At 38.8% G+C, this 16,047-nt stretch overlaps 1 pseudogene; it reads right to left on the reverse strand.

Moving 5' to 3' along the window:
• Positions 1–8,860: 8,860 nt before the first annotated feature.
• On the reverse strand, positions 8,861–9,126 carry LOC123392940 (annotated as a pseudogene).
• Positions 9,127–16,047: the final 6,921 nt, after the last annotated feature.

The following is a 16,047-nucleotide window of genomic DNA, read 5'->3' on the forward strand; positions in this document are numbered from 1 at the left end:
TTTATGGCTCTAGAAAGATACTATGTCATTGGAAGATAAACATGTCATGGTGAGTAGGTCACTTGGGCCTGGTTGGGAGTCTTTAGTGATGCCACTACCATCATCATCCATTATCATCACCCCTTAAGACTTGACTACAGACAGGATGTATGCCACACTTAACCCTGAGCTTTGCTCAGTCAGTGTCTGATCTTGGAAGGCCAGTATTTGCAGAGGAAGACACCAAAAAAAGGTGAGAGCATGGTGATGGTAATTGTGGTCTATTGTGCCTAATTCCCAGGAAATCAAATGTGAGACAGTGAAGATGCTTCAGCCAAACTCTTGGCTGATGGAAACTTGATTTGAGTCCATCTTACTTGTTGCCTTTGCTGGAATGAATCTCAGAAGTGCCACTGAATTCCAGAGATGCCATGGTATGGTGGTTACTCTGTTTACACAGGATGTTATAAGCACAGCAATTTGTTTTTCTTAAAAATAAATTGTGTTCTGATTCCTGAACCTAATAGTTTATCTTGCTATCTGTGGCAGAACAGGCCAAGTATCCCTCAGCAGGGCCCTGTGTCTGTGGGGGTGTTGAGCCAGGTGTGGCTGGTAGGGCCTTGCCACTACCACTGGAATGTGGCCTCACACTCCTCCCTGTTGACATCTCGCCATAGGAAATGATAACCAGTAGGGCCAGGCTCTGGCAGGTCTGGCCAAGTTTAGCCCACAGTGGGCTTCGAGAGAACTGAAGAACCTGCATTGGTGGGCTTACCCTACTTTCTACTCTTTTCCCATTTTTCTTTCTCTCAAATGCATACAGAAATTGCCATCCTGGACAAGCCCCAAATGAAGTGGACATGGAAGGCTGAGATACAGAACAAACTACTGTGGTTGGAAAGGAGAAAGTGCTATCCTGCAGACCACCCAGCCTGGAAAGTATCATTCCCTTTGCTGTTCTCACTACTTTTCCCTCTGCTTGTCCTGCCAAATGGCCAGTGAAGGGAGAGACTGTGGTCTTAGTAACCAGGTGATCTGTCCTCCATTTGGAAGTGCTTTTTGCTTTGTCTTTTGTTTGTTTGTTGGTTTAAGAGGAGTTTTTTGTTTGTTTTTCTTTTTTTTTTTTTTTTGCCTAGTCTGAACTCAACATCTCTATTTTATCATCTTCAATGCCATTTCTACTGTGCCTATATTGTCAAGTCGTTCAGTACTACATCAAGGGCCAAATACCTTATGTTATCATCTGCTTCAACAACATTGTCATTACCACTATCCCCATTACTACACCTGTCAGCCCTGCTAATTCTCACCATCACTACTATTGCTACTAGTTGGTGCTCCACCACCTCTACCACTATCACCACCATGATGACAAGTGCTACCACTGCCACCTCTGTTCACTCTCACCACCCTCACCTCCACCACCTCTATCACCTCTGTCATCCCTTCTATCACCACTTCTGCCATCCCCACTGTCACCACCACCACCACCATCAGTGCCACCACCATCACCACCATCAGTTACCATCTCCATCATATCCACCACCACCACTGTTACTACTACTACTACTACCATGACTCATTCTCACCCTTACCTCTGTTACCACCACCATCACCATCACTACTCATTTTCACCACCACCATTACAACTAGCATGGGGAAGAGAACACCTGGGGGTTGATGAATATTCATCTTTTTTAAAAAAGAATTTTTATTTATTTGACAGAGATCACAAGTAGGCAGAGGCAGATGGGGGGGGGTGAGAAGCAGGCTCCATGCTGAGCAAAGAGCCCAATGCAAGGCTCAATCCCAGGACCCTGAGATCATGACCTGAACTGAAGGCAGATGCTTACCCCACTAAGCCACTCAGGGCTCCCGATGAATAGTCATCTTTGACTAAAAAGCTAGAAGGAGAGTTAAAGTTACTTAGGATGGTAAAGACATAGAGTTAGAAAAATGGACAGAAATTAAAAGTAATTAGAATTACATTTGGGTGAATATAAGCAATGTGTTTCATGGAGCTAAGGCAGACAAGAAGCATGAGAGGTTTGATGATAAAAGATGATGAGTAACTTGCAGCATGTTGTGTTTATTTACCTAAGATGACAACCAGCTAGAGTGGGCCAATAGGTGGCTTTGTAGCCCACTCACTCATTGATGCTTGGACCCCTTCCAAAGAACTCCTTAAGAATGGCAATCTAAACTATAGATTATCAATCCTTTTAAGATTAGGGAACTCATTTAATTTGAAATAGCTGGTTCCTTCTAGCTATTTTTATTTTATAAGTTTCTAATTATTCTACAATACTGAAATTCCTTGTCTTTGCAAAAGTTAAGCCATTTTGGATCAGGGTAAATTTTTTTTCTGGTCACCATTCCCAATCCTTGTGCCTAAATTTTGTTCCCTTGCACAGGAAACCAGTGTTATAATTCAATATGACTTTTTTTGGTAGGTCATTTCCTTGCATTTATGTACATATTTAGGAACAATGTAGTATTATATTGTGTGTACATTTGTGTGTACACATACTTTCTGTGTCAGTCTGCTCTTGCTTTTTTTCATTCAACAGTAGGTTAGGAGAATAGGGAAGAAGATAGATTCTGGAGCCAGACTGCATGGATTCAAATCACAACTTTGTTACTTATTATTTGCATGATCTAAATTATTGACCCCGCCTTAGCTTCGGTCTCCTCCTTTATTAAGTGGGATTATAGTATACTTGTATACCTTATGTTCATGTGTGGATTAAATGAGTTAATTTAGAGCAGCACCCTGCACATACTGTAAAAGGGTATAAAGTCACAGGTTGCTTGTCACTATTTCTCAGTAATGTACTAGTTCTCCCACAGTCTTCTTAGCCATTTCTAAATTCATGGCTGTAGATTGCTTTGATTTTCACTCTTCCAAATAAGATTTACTTGCCTATTTTTATATATGCTTCCATATACACATGAACAATAGTTTCTCAAAGGTAGAGAAGATATAAAATTGCTGCATTTATCATTTTATTTAAAGGTTTTTTAGGGGGAAATAAAATGAGTAGATATCTGCCTTCTGTTTCTTCCACCTGTTGCTTTTAGCTCTTACTCTTTGGGAAGCCTGAGCCATGTAGCCCCTGGGAAGTAGTAGACCTCGTGGTTAGGACTAATAACCTTAGGTTCAGATTAACTTTGGGGGGTTGTTCACATTTGGGAGAAGCTTACTAAGCATTTATATATAATAATTAATTTAATTACAATGATGTAGGTGTCGTGACTATCCCCACTTTACTAATGAGGAAATGGAGGCAAAATTACTCAAGGTCACACAACTGTAAGTGGTGGATCCTTTGTATAGGTGTGAACATTGAATCAGTTCATATTAGGTTTCTTAATATTATTTTCAACATACAGAAAAATTCAACTGATGTTAGCATTATTCTAGGATTAATAAGTGATTAATTATTATTATTACCATTACCCTTACTACCCTCAGATTGTGATAAAGCTTATCTCTGGAAGTTAATTTCATTTGTCTTAACAAAATGATATGAAACTGGTTTCAAGCTTTGGTTGGCCAATCTTTTTTACTCTTTTCCATAGCCACAAGCCCCATTCTTAAACTTTGAGAAAGTTGCTATAATTAGCACCTTGGTTTTTGCTCACAGGTGATATACATACACATATAGTTAAATGCAAATGCAAATGCACCTAAGTTTTCATTTGTGATGGGGGCCAGTAGGTAGGGAGTTGAGTTGTGCTGCGTGCCTCCGAGAGAGTAATCGGGGCCTATACCTGGCCCTTTAGGAGGACAGATGGGCTGGCTGGAGATGCTGGAGACTTGGAAGCAGACTATAAAGAGAATTCCCTTCTGGAGAGAATGGCAGCCATGGACACACTGAGCACTCCTGTGGGGAGAAGCTGGTGATACCAAGATGAAGAAGACCTAGCCCGTGCTCTCCAAGGTTTATTCTGGAGGACAGACATGTTGATGAATGTTTGCACCATGAGGTGACACACAGGGACACACTCTAGAGGCACTTAAAAGTGTGGTGGGGTCTTACTGGCCCAAGGATCCTTCAGAATATATCATAAGGAGAAAAGGGTGGGCAGGAATTTGAGGCAAAGGGAGAGGGATGGGTGAAGGCCTGGGTGTAACACAGCAGGGAGTGTGCAGGCCACTGTAGGGCCTGAGAGGCATGGGTCTGTGGTGTGGTGTACATGAGGAGGGAGGGGTGAGTCATCATGAAGGGGTCTGAAAGCCATGTTAAGGAATTTACTTTTAAAGGATATGGGCAGTTACCAAGTTTTTTAGAAAGGATAAGAATGATTATATCTTAATTGTACAAGCTGTTTCTTCAAATAGTGGCACCCTGAGGAAAAACTGAGCTGCCTTGAGGTGGGATGGGCTTGTGGGGGAGAGAGCCCAGTGGGAATGGGGTCCAGAAAGGGGCTGGCATTGGCCTCCAGAAATGTTGGAAGGTGAATCTTAGAACCATGACTGAATTTGACTGACTACATTGGCCTGTCTGATAATTTCATGCAGAACAAACAAGTAAATCATCAAATACCTTTGCCCTGACTAGTAATCACAGAGCTATTTCATTTAATCTTCAAAATAACTTGTGATCTTGGCATCATTTTTACTCCAATCCTGCAGTTGAATAAATGAAGGCTCAGGGAAGCCAAGGAATTGGCTTCAAATACCATAGTATGTGAGTGCCAGTGTTCATTTGGCACAGTCCACTACTCCTTTGTTGCCAAGAACATTCCCAAAGGGAAGTGAGTGCAGAAAGCAGCAGTACCCAGAGACAACTCATTCTGTGGTAAAATGGTCCCACAGGGCACCATCTGGTGTGTGAGGAGATGTCCAGGTGTCCTTCTGAGGAAAAGGAGTGTGGAAGACCTGAAGAGCTACATGTTCTTCAGGTTGTTCCCTCCTCCCAGGGTAGAGGCAGTAGGTAAGACCTCCAGGGTTGGCCAGGGCGAGGGGCTTGTTTCTTTCATCATGAGGGAATGACTGGATTAGCACAAATCCATCATCGCTTCTGGAAAAACTGCTCCCAGGACATGCCTTGACTCTGCCAACAGAGCTTGGCAGGGCAGTTTGGCAACATGGCCCCTCAGGTGCTGCCTTTCCTCTGCAATGTTTTGGTGACAAGAGAAAGGGATTTCTTAAGTGCTCAGCTGTAAGAATAAGTGGGTGGAGGAGGCAATGGTGAAATGGGGTATAACCCCACCCCACCCTGCAAGGCTTTCTGGTACATCGGGACCCTGGGGCTTTGCAACTCTGCAGGCAGTCGCACCTCTGAGTTCAGGGAAGTGGGATGCCTTTCATGCTTTAATTCTTTGGTTTTTCAGATACAGGCATGCCTCATTTTATTGAACTGTGCTTTATTATGCTTTGCAGATATTGTAGTTTTAATAAATTGCAGGTTTGTGGCAACTCGGCATGGAACAAATTTATTGGTACCATTTTCCCAACAGTATTTGCTCGATTCGTGTCTCTGTTTCACATCAAACTTTTTCACCATTATTATATTTATTATGGTAATCCATGGTCAGTGATCTTCGATGTTACTATTTTAATTGTTTTGGGACACCAAACACCATTTCCATATAAGATGGCATACTTAATCATAGTGCTGTATGTGTTCTAACTTGCGTATGTGCTCCACTGACAAGTCTTTCCCCTGCCTCTCTCCTTCTCCTTAGAACTCACTATTCCCCAAGACACAAAAATACTAAAGTTAGCCAATTATATAACCCTACAATGTCTCCTAAGTTTTTAAAGGAAAGGAAGAGTCACATGTCTCCCAATTTCAAATCAAAAGCTAGAAATGACTGAACTTAGTAAGGAAGGCTTGTCAAAAGCCAAGATTGGCCAAAAGCTAAGTCTCTGGATTCAGTTAGGCAAGTGTGAATGCAAAGGAAAAGTTCTTGAAGGCAATTGAAAGTGCTACTCCAGTGAACACACAAATGATAAAGCAAAACTATCTATTTGCTGTTATAGAGAAAGTTGTAATGGTTTGGATAGATCAAACCAGCCACAACAATTCCTTAAACTAAAGCCTAACCCAGAGCAAAGCCCTAAATCTATTCATTTTTGTGAAGGCTGAGAGAGGTGAGGAAGCAGCAGCAGAAGAGTTTGAAGCTAGTGGAGGTTAGTTCATAAGATTCAAGAAAAAAAGCCATTTCCATAATGGCTGATGTCAAAGCTGCAAAGTTATCCTGATAGTCTAAGATCATTAATGATGGTAACTACACTAAATAACAAGCTTTCAATGTTGATGAAACAGCTTTATATCAAAAGAAGATGACATCTAGAACTTTCATAGCTAGAAAGCTGGAGTGCCTGGCTTCAAAACTTCAAAAGACAAAGTGAATCTCTTATTAGAGACTAATTAATATAGCTGGTGATTTCAAGTTGAAGTCAATGATCATTGACCATCCCAAAAATCCTAGGGCCCTTGGGAATTACATGAAATCTACACTGCCTAAGCTCTAGAAATGGCACAATAAAGCCTAGGTGACAGCACATCTGTTTACAAAATAGTTTACTGAATATTTTAAGGCCACTCATTATTGAGACCTATGGTTTAGAAAAAAAAAAAAAAAGCTCATTGACAATGCTCCTGATCACCCAAGAGCTATGATCATTATATACAACAATATTAATATTGTTTTCATGCCTGCTAACACAACATCCATTCTGCAGCTCACAGGTCAAAGAGTAATACCTGCCACAGACAGTGATTCCTCTGATGGACCTGGACAAAGTCATTTGGAAACCTGGAAAGGATTAGCCATTAAGAACATTCATGTTTATGTGAAGAAGTAAAAATAACATTAATAGGAGTTTGGAAGAACTTTTTTCCTACCCTCATGGGTTCAAGACTTCAGTGGAGGAAGTAACTGTAGGTGTGGTAGAAATAGCAAGAGAATAACAAGAGAATGAGAATTAGAAGTAGAGACTGAGATGTGACTGAATTGCTGCAATCTCCTGATCAAACTTGAATGGATGAGGAGTTCCTTCTTAGGGATGAGCAAAGATGTAATTCTTTGAGATGGACTCTACTCCTGGTGAAGATGTTATGAAGACTGTTGAAATGACAACATGTACACTGGCTTTTTCTTTTTTTTAAGACAATGCTATTGCAGACTTAATAAACTGCAGTAAATATAAGTTTTAGTGTCTACATAACTTTTATATGTACTGAGAAACCAAAAAATTCCTGGACTTGCTTTATTGCAGTATTAGATTTATTGGGGTGGTCTGGAACTGAACCTGCAATATTTCTGAGGGATGTCTGTGCTTTCATTTACCCTATACAATGTGTCAGCTGCACTGACAAGAGTTTTACAAGGACCTGATTTTTATCTCCACAACAATCATGAGAAATAGGCACTGTTGTCTCCATTTAACAGAGAAGAATGTATCATGTACATTACCATGAATGTCCATTTGATGCCATGTTGATTGCCACTCTGTGCACACATACAGATGCTGTTCTGGATGCTGGGAAGAAGCAGATATCAGGACCACAAGGACCTAGTACAAGGCACTAGGAAAGCTGTTCTAAGATTTTGTGTGAGATAATGTGTACAAATGTGTTTGCTAGATCATAAAGTGCCACATATCTCAAGGGATATCCTGGCAGGAATAAAGGCTCAGCACACTATGGAAGTTGGATAACACTATACCATCTAAATCAGAAAGCTTAGAAGAAATGTCACTTATGACTGTCCCCCCAAAGCCTTCAGCTGGGAGGCTGGTGGTCTTGGCTTCAAGGTCCTAGAGGTCAGAGAGAACATTGTGCTAGTTGCCCAATTTTCACAAGCTGTGAGGAGAAATCCTCTCCACTCCACTCCCACCCCCATCCTTTTCATGTTCCAGCTCCTTCTACAGTGCCTGTTCTGGGGCTGGGAGAATGTTCAGCAGAGAAAGGCCCAGAGCCCTGGCACTCCTCACCCTGTTGTGGGGCTGGGTACTCCTCCTGTTCCTTTGGTCATGAATCCCTGTCTGGACTTGTGCTTGAAGTTCTGAGAAGCACAGACACAGGGAGAATGCTCTGGAGGGTCTTCATCAATTAGCTCTGAATTCACAACTTGTGTTTGTGATAAACTGTCATCTCCTGTTGACATGAATGCTTTAGTAAAAAATTGTTTATTGTTTTATGTTTTATTTATTAATATACTGTTCCTAAAGCCATAGCAAAGGGTACCTATGTTACAAGTTTTATGAAATAGAAATAGAAAATCACAACCAAGGAAAGGAGACATCATATATGGGAATCAAAAGGAATAGTTTTTCTTGATCATTTTGAAACAATGAATGAAATATGTAAATTTCTACTATAAAGGCTGTGCATGCTTACTTAGAACATTTATAAAATATAGAATGCATCAAAAATAAAAATATTCTGTTGGCCTAAATTATACTTGTGTTACTTTAGAGAATACAATTCCTTATTTTATTATTATTATTATTTACACTAGGTATTTTGTTGTTTGCTGCTGTCAGTGTATATAAAATAATTACCCTTTTGAAATAGAAATTTATGAAAATTGGGGCACCTGTGTGGCTCAGTGGGTTAAGCCTCTGCCTTTGGTTCAGGTCATGATCTCAGGGTCCTGGAATCGAGCCCTGCATTGGGCTCTCTGCTCAGCAGGGAGCTTGCTTCCCCCCCCTCTCTCTGTTAATTAAATAAATAAAATCTTAAAAAAATAAATTAATGAAAATTCAGAGAGTTGATGTTCGGGACCGACAAAATAAGTTTATATGTATGGCACCTGTTATAGAGATAAGTTTTTGTACAGGCTTCAAATTTAGTTCTCCTTTAAACAAACATTCACTGGTTCATTCAAAGTGCTTTAGAAAACCATCCAAAGATTCCTTGTATTACAAAAAGTAACAGACTTTCCTGGGTCTGAAGGGATTCTTGCTTAAAGATACGCCGGTCAGCAAGGGGTCATGTTGAGCATTTTGCAGACAGAGTTGTCTCAAATCTGTAGCTGCCTGGGAAACCTCACATAGTGGAGCCTGACTTCCAGCTGGAGCTGTTAAACAACTTTCTTCATATTGGCAGTGCTGGAGGAACCAGATATGGCACTCGCTAGATCCAGGCAGACTTGTGGGTAAGTGGATGGGTTGTGCCTTGGGTCCATGGGGCCAGAATGTGGGGCAGCGCAGCCCATATTTATTATTTTAAAGCCTACTTTTTCCCTTAACAACATATTTTTATTTTTCTCCAGCATGTCTTAAAGACTAGTTGTACCTCAATATAGTGAATCATTTCTCCACTGCTGATAATTTACATTAATAAATCATACCTCTGCTCTTACAAAATTTCTGCAATAAACACCCTTATATATAAGTTTGTGAATATTGCCAATTATTTTCTTAGCCTAAATTCCTAGAAGCAGGATCCCTGGGTCCCAGCACATCCATTATGTTTTATCCACAGGCAAGGACACAGGCTCTGGAGTAAGACCACTTGGGATTTATATCCAGCTCTGTCACCTGCCAGCTGAACGGCCTTTGAAGATCTTGCAGGATCAAGTTTCCTCCCTCGTGAATGTGGATATTAACAGTACCTCTTTTACTGAATTGCTATGACACCCAAGTGGCCTAATACATGGTAAGCCCTTAGATCCTGGCCTAGCCCACAGTAAGCACAAAATTCTTGGCCATCATCATTATTATTGTAGTTACATGTGCCAACTTGTCCTGAAAGAGTGTCCCAATTGTAACTCCCACAGGCATTGTTGTATGAAAACATTCATCTCCACACACCTTTGTCAATGCTGTGTATTATCATTCCTCTTACTATTTCATTGTTTGCCAACCTGATAAGCAAACTAGTTGCTTTAATTTTACTTCTTTGATTACTACTGATAAACATTTTCTTTTGATGACTTGGTATTTATTTACTCACTAGGAGTTTCTTATTCACGATTTTTTTTGTTTTGCATAAATCACTTATCTTTTTCATTATGGGTTTCTTTAATATAGTAATAATGTATATTAACTTTTTGCTGGTCATATATGTTGTAAATCTATTTATTCCAGGTTTTTTTGTGGTATTTAATTTTGTTTCTACTTGTAGATACATAAATTGTATTTTTTTGTTGCTCTTGCTTATTAGGCTTCTGTACTGAAAAGACTACCATGAGATAAGTGGTCTGTATTTTTCCAATTTTTAAAAAATATTTTCTTACTTACACTTTTTGAATTCAAATGAAATTAATTTGGAATTGTTATAGTTAAATTCCCCACTATTTGTTTAATTATTAATTAATTAATTATTATAGACTAAATATATATTTTGCTTTGTTCCTTGGTTGCCTACTGTTTGCCATTAATCTCTGTCTTTTCGTCTTATGGTGTCACTTATCTCTCGAATTCTCCCCTCGTGGTCCAGTAGTTGTTTGTCCCTCTTTCGAAACAACATTAGAATAATTGGGATTCCAGAAGAAGAAGAAAGAGAGAGGGGAGCAGAAGGTATACTGGAGAAAATTATTGGGGAGAATTTCCCCAATATGGCAAAGGGAACGAGCATCAAAATTCAGGAGGTTCAGAGAACGCCCCTCAAAATCAATAAGAATAGGCCCACACCCCATCACCTAATAGTAAAATTTACAAGTCTCAGTGACAAAGAGAAAATCCTGAAAGCAGCCCGGGAAAAGAAGTCTGTAACATACAATGGTAAAAATATTAGATTGGCAGCTGACTTATCCACAGAGACCTGGCAGGCCAGAAAGAGCTGGCATGATATTTTCAGAGCACTAAATGAGAAAAACATGCAGCCCAGAATACTATATCCAGCTAGGCTATCATTGAAAATAGAAGGAGAGATTAAAAGCTTTCAGGACAAACAACAACTGAAAGAATTTGCAAACACCAAACCAGCTCTACAGGAAATATTGAAAGGGGTCCTCTAAGCAAAGAGAGAGCCTACAAGTGGTAGATCAGAAACAGTAACAGTCACCTTACAGGCAATACAATGGCACTAAATTCATATCTCTCAATAGTTACCCTGAATGTGAATGGGCTAAATGCCCCTGTCAAAAGACGCAGGGTATCAGAATGGATAAAAAAACAAAACCCATCTATATGTTGCCTCCAAGAAACTCATTTTAAGCCCGAAGACACCTCCAGATTTAAAGTGAGGGGGTGGAAAAGAATTTACCATGCTAATGGACATCAGAAGAAAGCAGGAGTGGCAATCCTTTTATCAGGTCAATTAGATTTTAAGCCAAAGACTATAATAAGAGATGAGGAAGGACACTATATCATACTCAAAGGGTCTGTCCAACAAGAAGATTTAACAATTTCAAATATCTATGCCCCCAACGTGGGAGCAGCCAACTATATAAACCAATTAATAACAAAATCAAAGAAACACATCAACAATAATACAATAATAGTAGGGGACTTTAACACTCCCCTCACTGAAATGGACAGATCATCCAAGCAAAAGATCAGCAAGGAAATAAAGGCCTTAAACGACACACTGGACCAGATGGACATCACAGATATATACAGCATATTTCATCCCCAAGCAACAGAATACACACTCTTCTCTAGTGCACATGGAACATTCTCCAGAATAGATCACATCCTCGGTCCTAAATCAGGACTCAACCGGTATCAAAAGATTGGGATCATTCCCTGCATATTTTCAGACCACAATGCTCTAAAGCTAGAACTCAACCACAAAAGGAAGTTTGGAAAGAACCCAAATACATGGAGACTAAACAGCATCCTTCTAAAGAATGAATGGGTCAACCGGGAAATTAAAGAAGAATTGAAAAAAATCATGAAAACAAATGATAATGAAAATACAATGGTTCAAAATCTCTGGGACACAACAAAGGCAGTCCTGAGGGGAAAATATATAGCAGTACAAGCCTTTCTCAAGAAACGAGAAAGGTCTCAGGTACACAACCTAACCCTACACCTAAAGGAGCTAGAGAAAGAACAAGAAAGAAACCCTAAACCCAGCAGGAGAAGAGAAATCATAAAGATCAGAGCAGAAATCAATGAAATAGAAACCAAAAAAACAATAGAACAAATCAACGAAACTAGGAGCTGGTTCTTTGAAAGAATTAATAAAATTGATAAACCCCTGGCCTGACTTATCAAAAAGAAAAGAGGTCCAAATAAATAAAATCATGAATGAAAGAGGAGAGATCACAACTAACACCAAAGAAATACAAACTATTATAAGAACATACTATGAGCAACTCTACGGCAATAAATTTGGCAATCTGGAAGAAATGGATGCATTTCTAGAAACATATAAACTACCACAACTGAACCAGGAAGAAATAGAAAGCCTGAACAGACCCATAACCAGTAAGGAGATTGAAACAGTCATTAAAAATCTCCAAACAAACAAAAGCCCAGGGCCAGACGGCTTCCCGGGGGAATTTCATCAAACATTTAAAGAAGAACTAATTCCTATTCTCCTGAAACTGTTCCAAAAAATAGAAATGGAAGGAAAACTTCCAAACTCATTTTATGAGGCCAGCATCACCTTGATCCCAAAACCAGACAAGGATTCCACCAAAAAAGAGAGCTATAGACCAATATCCTTGATGAACACAGATGCGAAAATACTCAACAAAATACTAGCCAATAGGATTCAACAGTACATTAAAAGGATTATTCAACACGACCAAGTGGGATTTATTCCAGGGCTGCAAGGTTGGTTCAACATCCGCAAATCAGTCAATGTGATACAACACATCAATAAAAGAAAGAACAAGAACCCTATGATACTCTCAATAGATGCTGAAAAAGCATTTGACAAAGTACAGCATCCCTTCCTGATCAAAACTCTTCAAAGTGTAGGGATAGAGGGCACATACCTCAATATCATCAAAGCCATCTATGAAAAACCCACCGCAAATATCATTCTCAATGGAGAAAAACTGAAATCTTTTCCGCTAAGGTCAGGAACACGGCAGGGATGTCCATTATCACCACTGCTATTCAACATAGTACTAGAGGTCCTAGCCTCAGCAATCAGACAACAAAAGGAAATTAAAGGCATCCAAATCGGCAAAGAAGAAGTCAAATTATCACTCTTCGCAGATGATATGATACTATATGTGGAAAAACCAAAAGACTCTACTCCAAAACTGCTAGAACTTATACAGGAATTCAGTAAAGTGTCAGGATATAAAATCAATGCACAGAAATCAGTTGCATTTCTCTACACCAACAGCAAGACAGAAGAAAGAGAAATTAAGGAGTCAATCCCATTTACAATTGCATCCAAAATCATAAGTTACCTAGGAATAAACCTAACCAAAGAGACACAGAATCTATACTCAGAAAACTATAAAGTACTCATGAAAGAAATTGAGGAAGACACAAATAAATGGAAAAATGTTCTATGCTCCTGGATTGGAAGAATAAATATTGTAATCTCTGTCTTTTCTTATGCTTGTATTGTAAAAGTTTTGTAGCTTTATAAGTTATGTTAATATCTGTTGATATAAGTCCACTTTTCATTAATTTTTTTTATTTAGTTATTTGACAGATAGATATCACAAGCAGATGGAGAGGCAGGCAGAGAGAGAGAGAGAGAGAGAGAGAGAGAGACGCAGGCTCCCTGCTGAGCAGAGAGCCCGATACGGGACTCGATCCCAGGACTCTGAGATCATGACCTGAGCCGAAGGCAGCGGCTTAACCCACTGAGCCACCCAGGCGCCCCATTTTTCACTAATTTTTTAAAAAAACATTTTCTCAGCTATTATCATCTGATTATTTCCATAAATAAACTCTGGAATAATTTGTTACTTCTAAGAAGAATAATGATTTTGATTAATATTCCATCCATTGTATTAATTAACTTGAGGAGAATTGATGTTTTAACTCTTTGTACTTTCCTACCTGGAAACATGAAAGTTATTTCTTATTTAATCAAGGAATTTAAAAATAAATTGTTTCAGATTTACAGAAAATTTGCAGATAGGGCAACATTTCTGTTTACCCTGTACACAGTTTTCCCTATTGTTAATGTCTTGCATTATTGTAGTACATTTGTCACAACTAATGAACCAATATCAATACATTTTACTATCAACTAAATCCATTCTCAATTTGACCATCTCATTTGTTTACTCCTCGTGTCCTTTTTCTGCCCCAGCATCTCATCCAGGATACCACATTAGTCACCCTTCTCCTTGGGCTCTCTACACTGTGGTAGTTTCTCAGACTTTATTTTATATGACCTTGACCACCTTGAGGTGTGCTGGTCAGGTAGAATATTCCTCAGTTTAGATTTGTCTGACTTTTTTTTATGATTAGAGTAGACATTGTTTTTAGGTCATGGGCATTAGAGCAAAAAGGAAATCAGAATAAGTACAGAGGTCTTGTTTTCCTCAAGGAGACTTTTTAAAAAATATTTTTATTAACATAATGTACAATTTGCCCCAGGGGTATAGGTCTGTGAATCATCAGGCATACACATTTCACAGCACTCACCATAGCACATACTCTCCCCAAAATCCATAACCCAACCACCCGCCAGCAACCTTCAGCTTGTTTTGTGAGATAAAGAGTCTCTTATGGTTTGTTTCCCTCCTGATCCCATCTTGTTTCATTTTTTCCTTCCCTACTGCACACAAGCCCCCACCCTGCCTCTCAAATTCCTCATATCAGAGAGATCATATGATAATTGTCTTTCTCTGATTGACTTATTTCACTCAGCATAATATGCTCTAGTTAAATCCATGTCATCTCAAATTGTAAGATTTCATTTCTTTTGATGGCTGCAAAGTATTTCATTGTGTATGTGTGTAATATACATTATATATATAATGTATATATAATTATAAATACATTATATATAATTTATAATCATATATAAATATATAATTTATAATTTATAGTTATACATACATTATATATAAATTATATACATATATAATGTATGTATAATTATACATATAATTATGTATATAATTATACATATAATTATTATATATAAATATATATATTTATACCACATTTGTGTATATATATTATAAATATATATATATTTATTTATTTATTTATACCACATCTTCTTTATTCATTAATCTGCTGATGGACATCTAGGTTTTTTCCATAGTTTGGCTATTGTCAACATCACTGCTATAAACATTCAGATGCATTCAGATCACTACATTTGTATCCTTAGGGTAAATACCCTGTAGTGTGATTGCTGAATCATAGGGTAGTTCTATTTTCAACTTTTTGAGGAACCTCCATGCTGTTTTCCAGAGTGGATGCACCAGCTTGCATTCCCACCAACCGTGTAGGAGGGTTCCCCTTTCTCCGCATCCTTGCCAACATCTGTCATTTCCTGACGTGTTAATGTTAGCCATTCTGACTGGTGTGAGGTGATATCTCATTGTGGTTTTGGTTTGTATTTCCCTGATGCCGAGGGATGTTGAGCAGTTTTTCATGTGTCTGTTGGCCCTTTGGAAGTCTTCTTTGCAGAAATGTCTGTTCATGCTCTCTGCCCATTTCTTGATTGGCTTATTTTTTCTTTGGGTGTTGAGTTTGATAAGTTCTTTATAGATTTGGATACTAGCCCTTTATCTGAAATGTCATTTGCAAATATCTTCTCCTATTCAGTCAGTTGTCTTTTGGTTTTGTTGACTGTTTCCTTTGCTGTGCAAAAGATTTGATCTTGATAAAGTCCCAGTAGTTCATTTTTGCCCTTGCTTCCCTTGCCTTTGGCAATGTTTTTTTCTGTGAAGAGGTTGCAGCAGCTGAGGTTGAAGAGGTTGCTGCTCGTGTGCTCCTCAAGGATTTTGATGGATTCCAGGCTCACATTGAGGTCTTTCAACCATTTTGAGTCTATTTTTGTGTGTGGTGTAAGGAAATGGTCCTGTTTCATTTTTCTGCATGTGGCTGTCGAATTTTCCCAACACTATTGGGAAAATAGACTTTTTCCATTGGACATTCTTTCTTGCTTTGTCGAATCTTAGTTGACCTTAGAGATGAGGGTCTATTTGTGGGTTCTGTAGTCTGTTCCATTGATCTGTGTGTACTTTTTTTGTGGCAGTACCACACAGTCTTGATGA

The sequence above is a fragment of the Mustela putorius genome, unplaced genomic scaffold, assembly GCF_011764305.1.
Source record: "Mustela putorius furo isolate JIRA1106 unplaced genomic scaffold, ASM1176430v1.1 tig00000695_pilon_pilon_pilon, whole genome shotgun sequence".
NCBI lineage: Eukaryota > Metazoa > Chordata > Mammalia > Carnivora > Mustelidae > Mustela > Mustela putorius.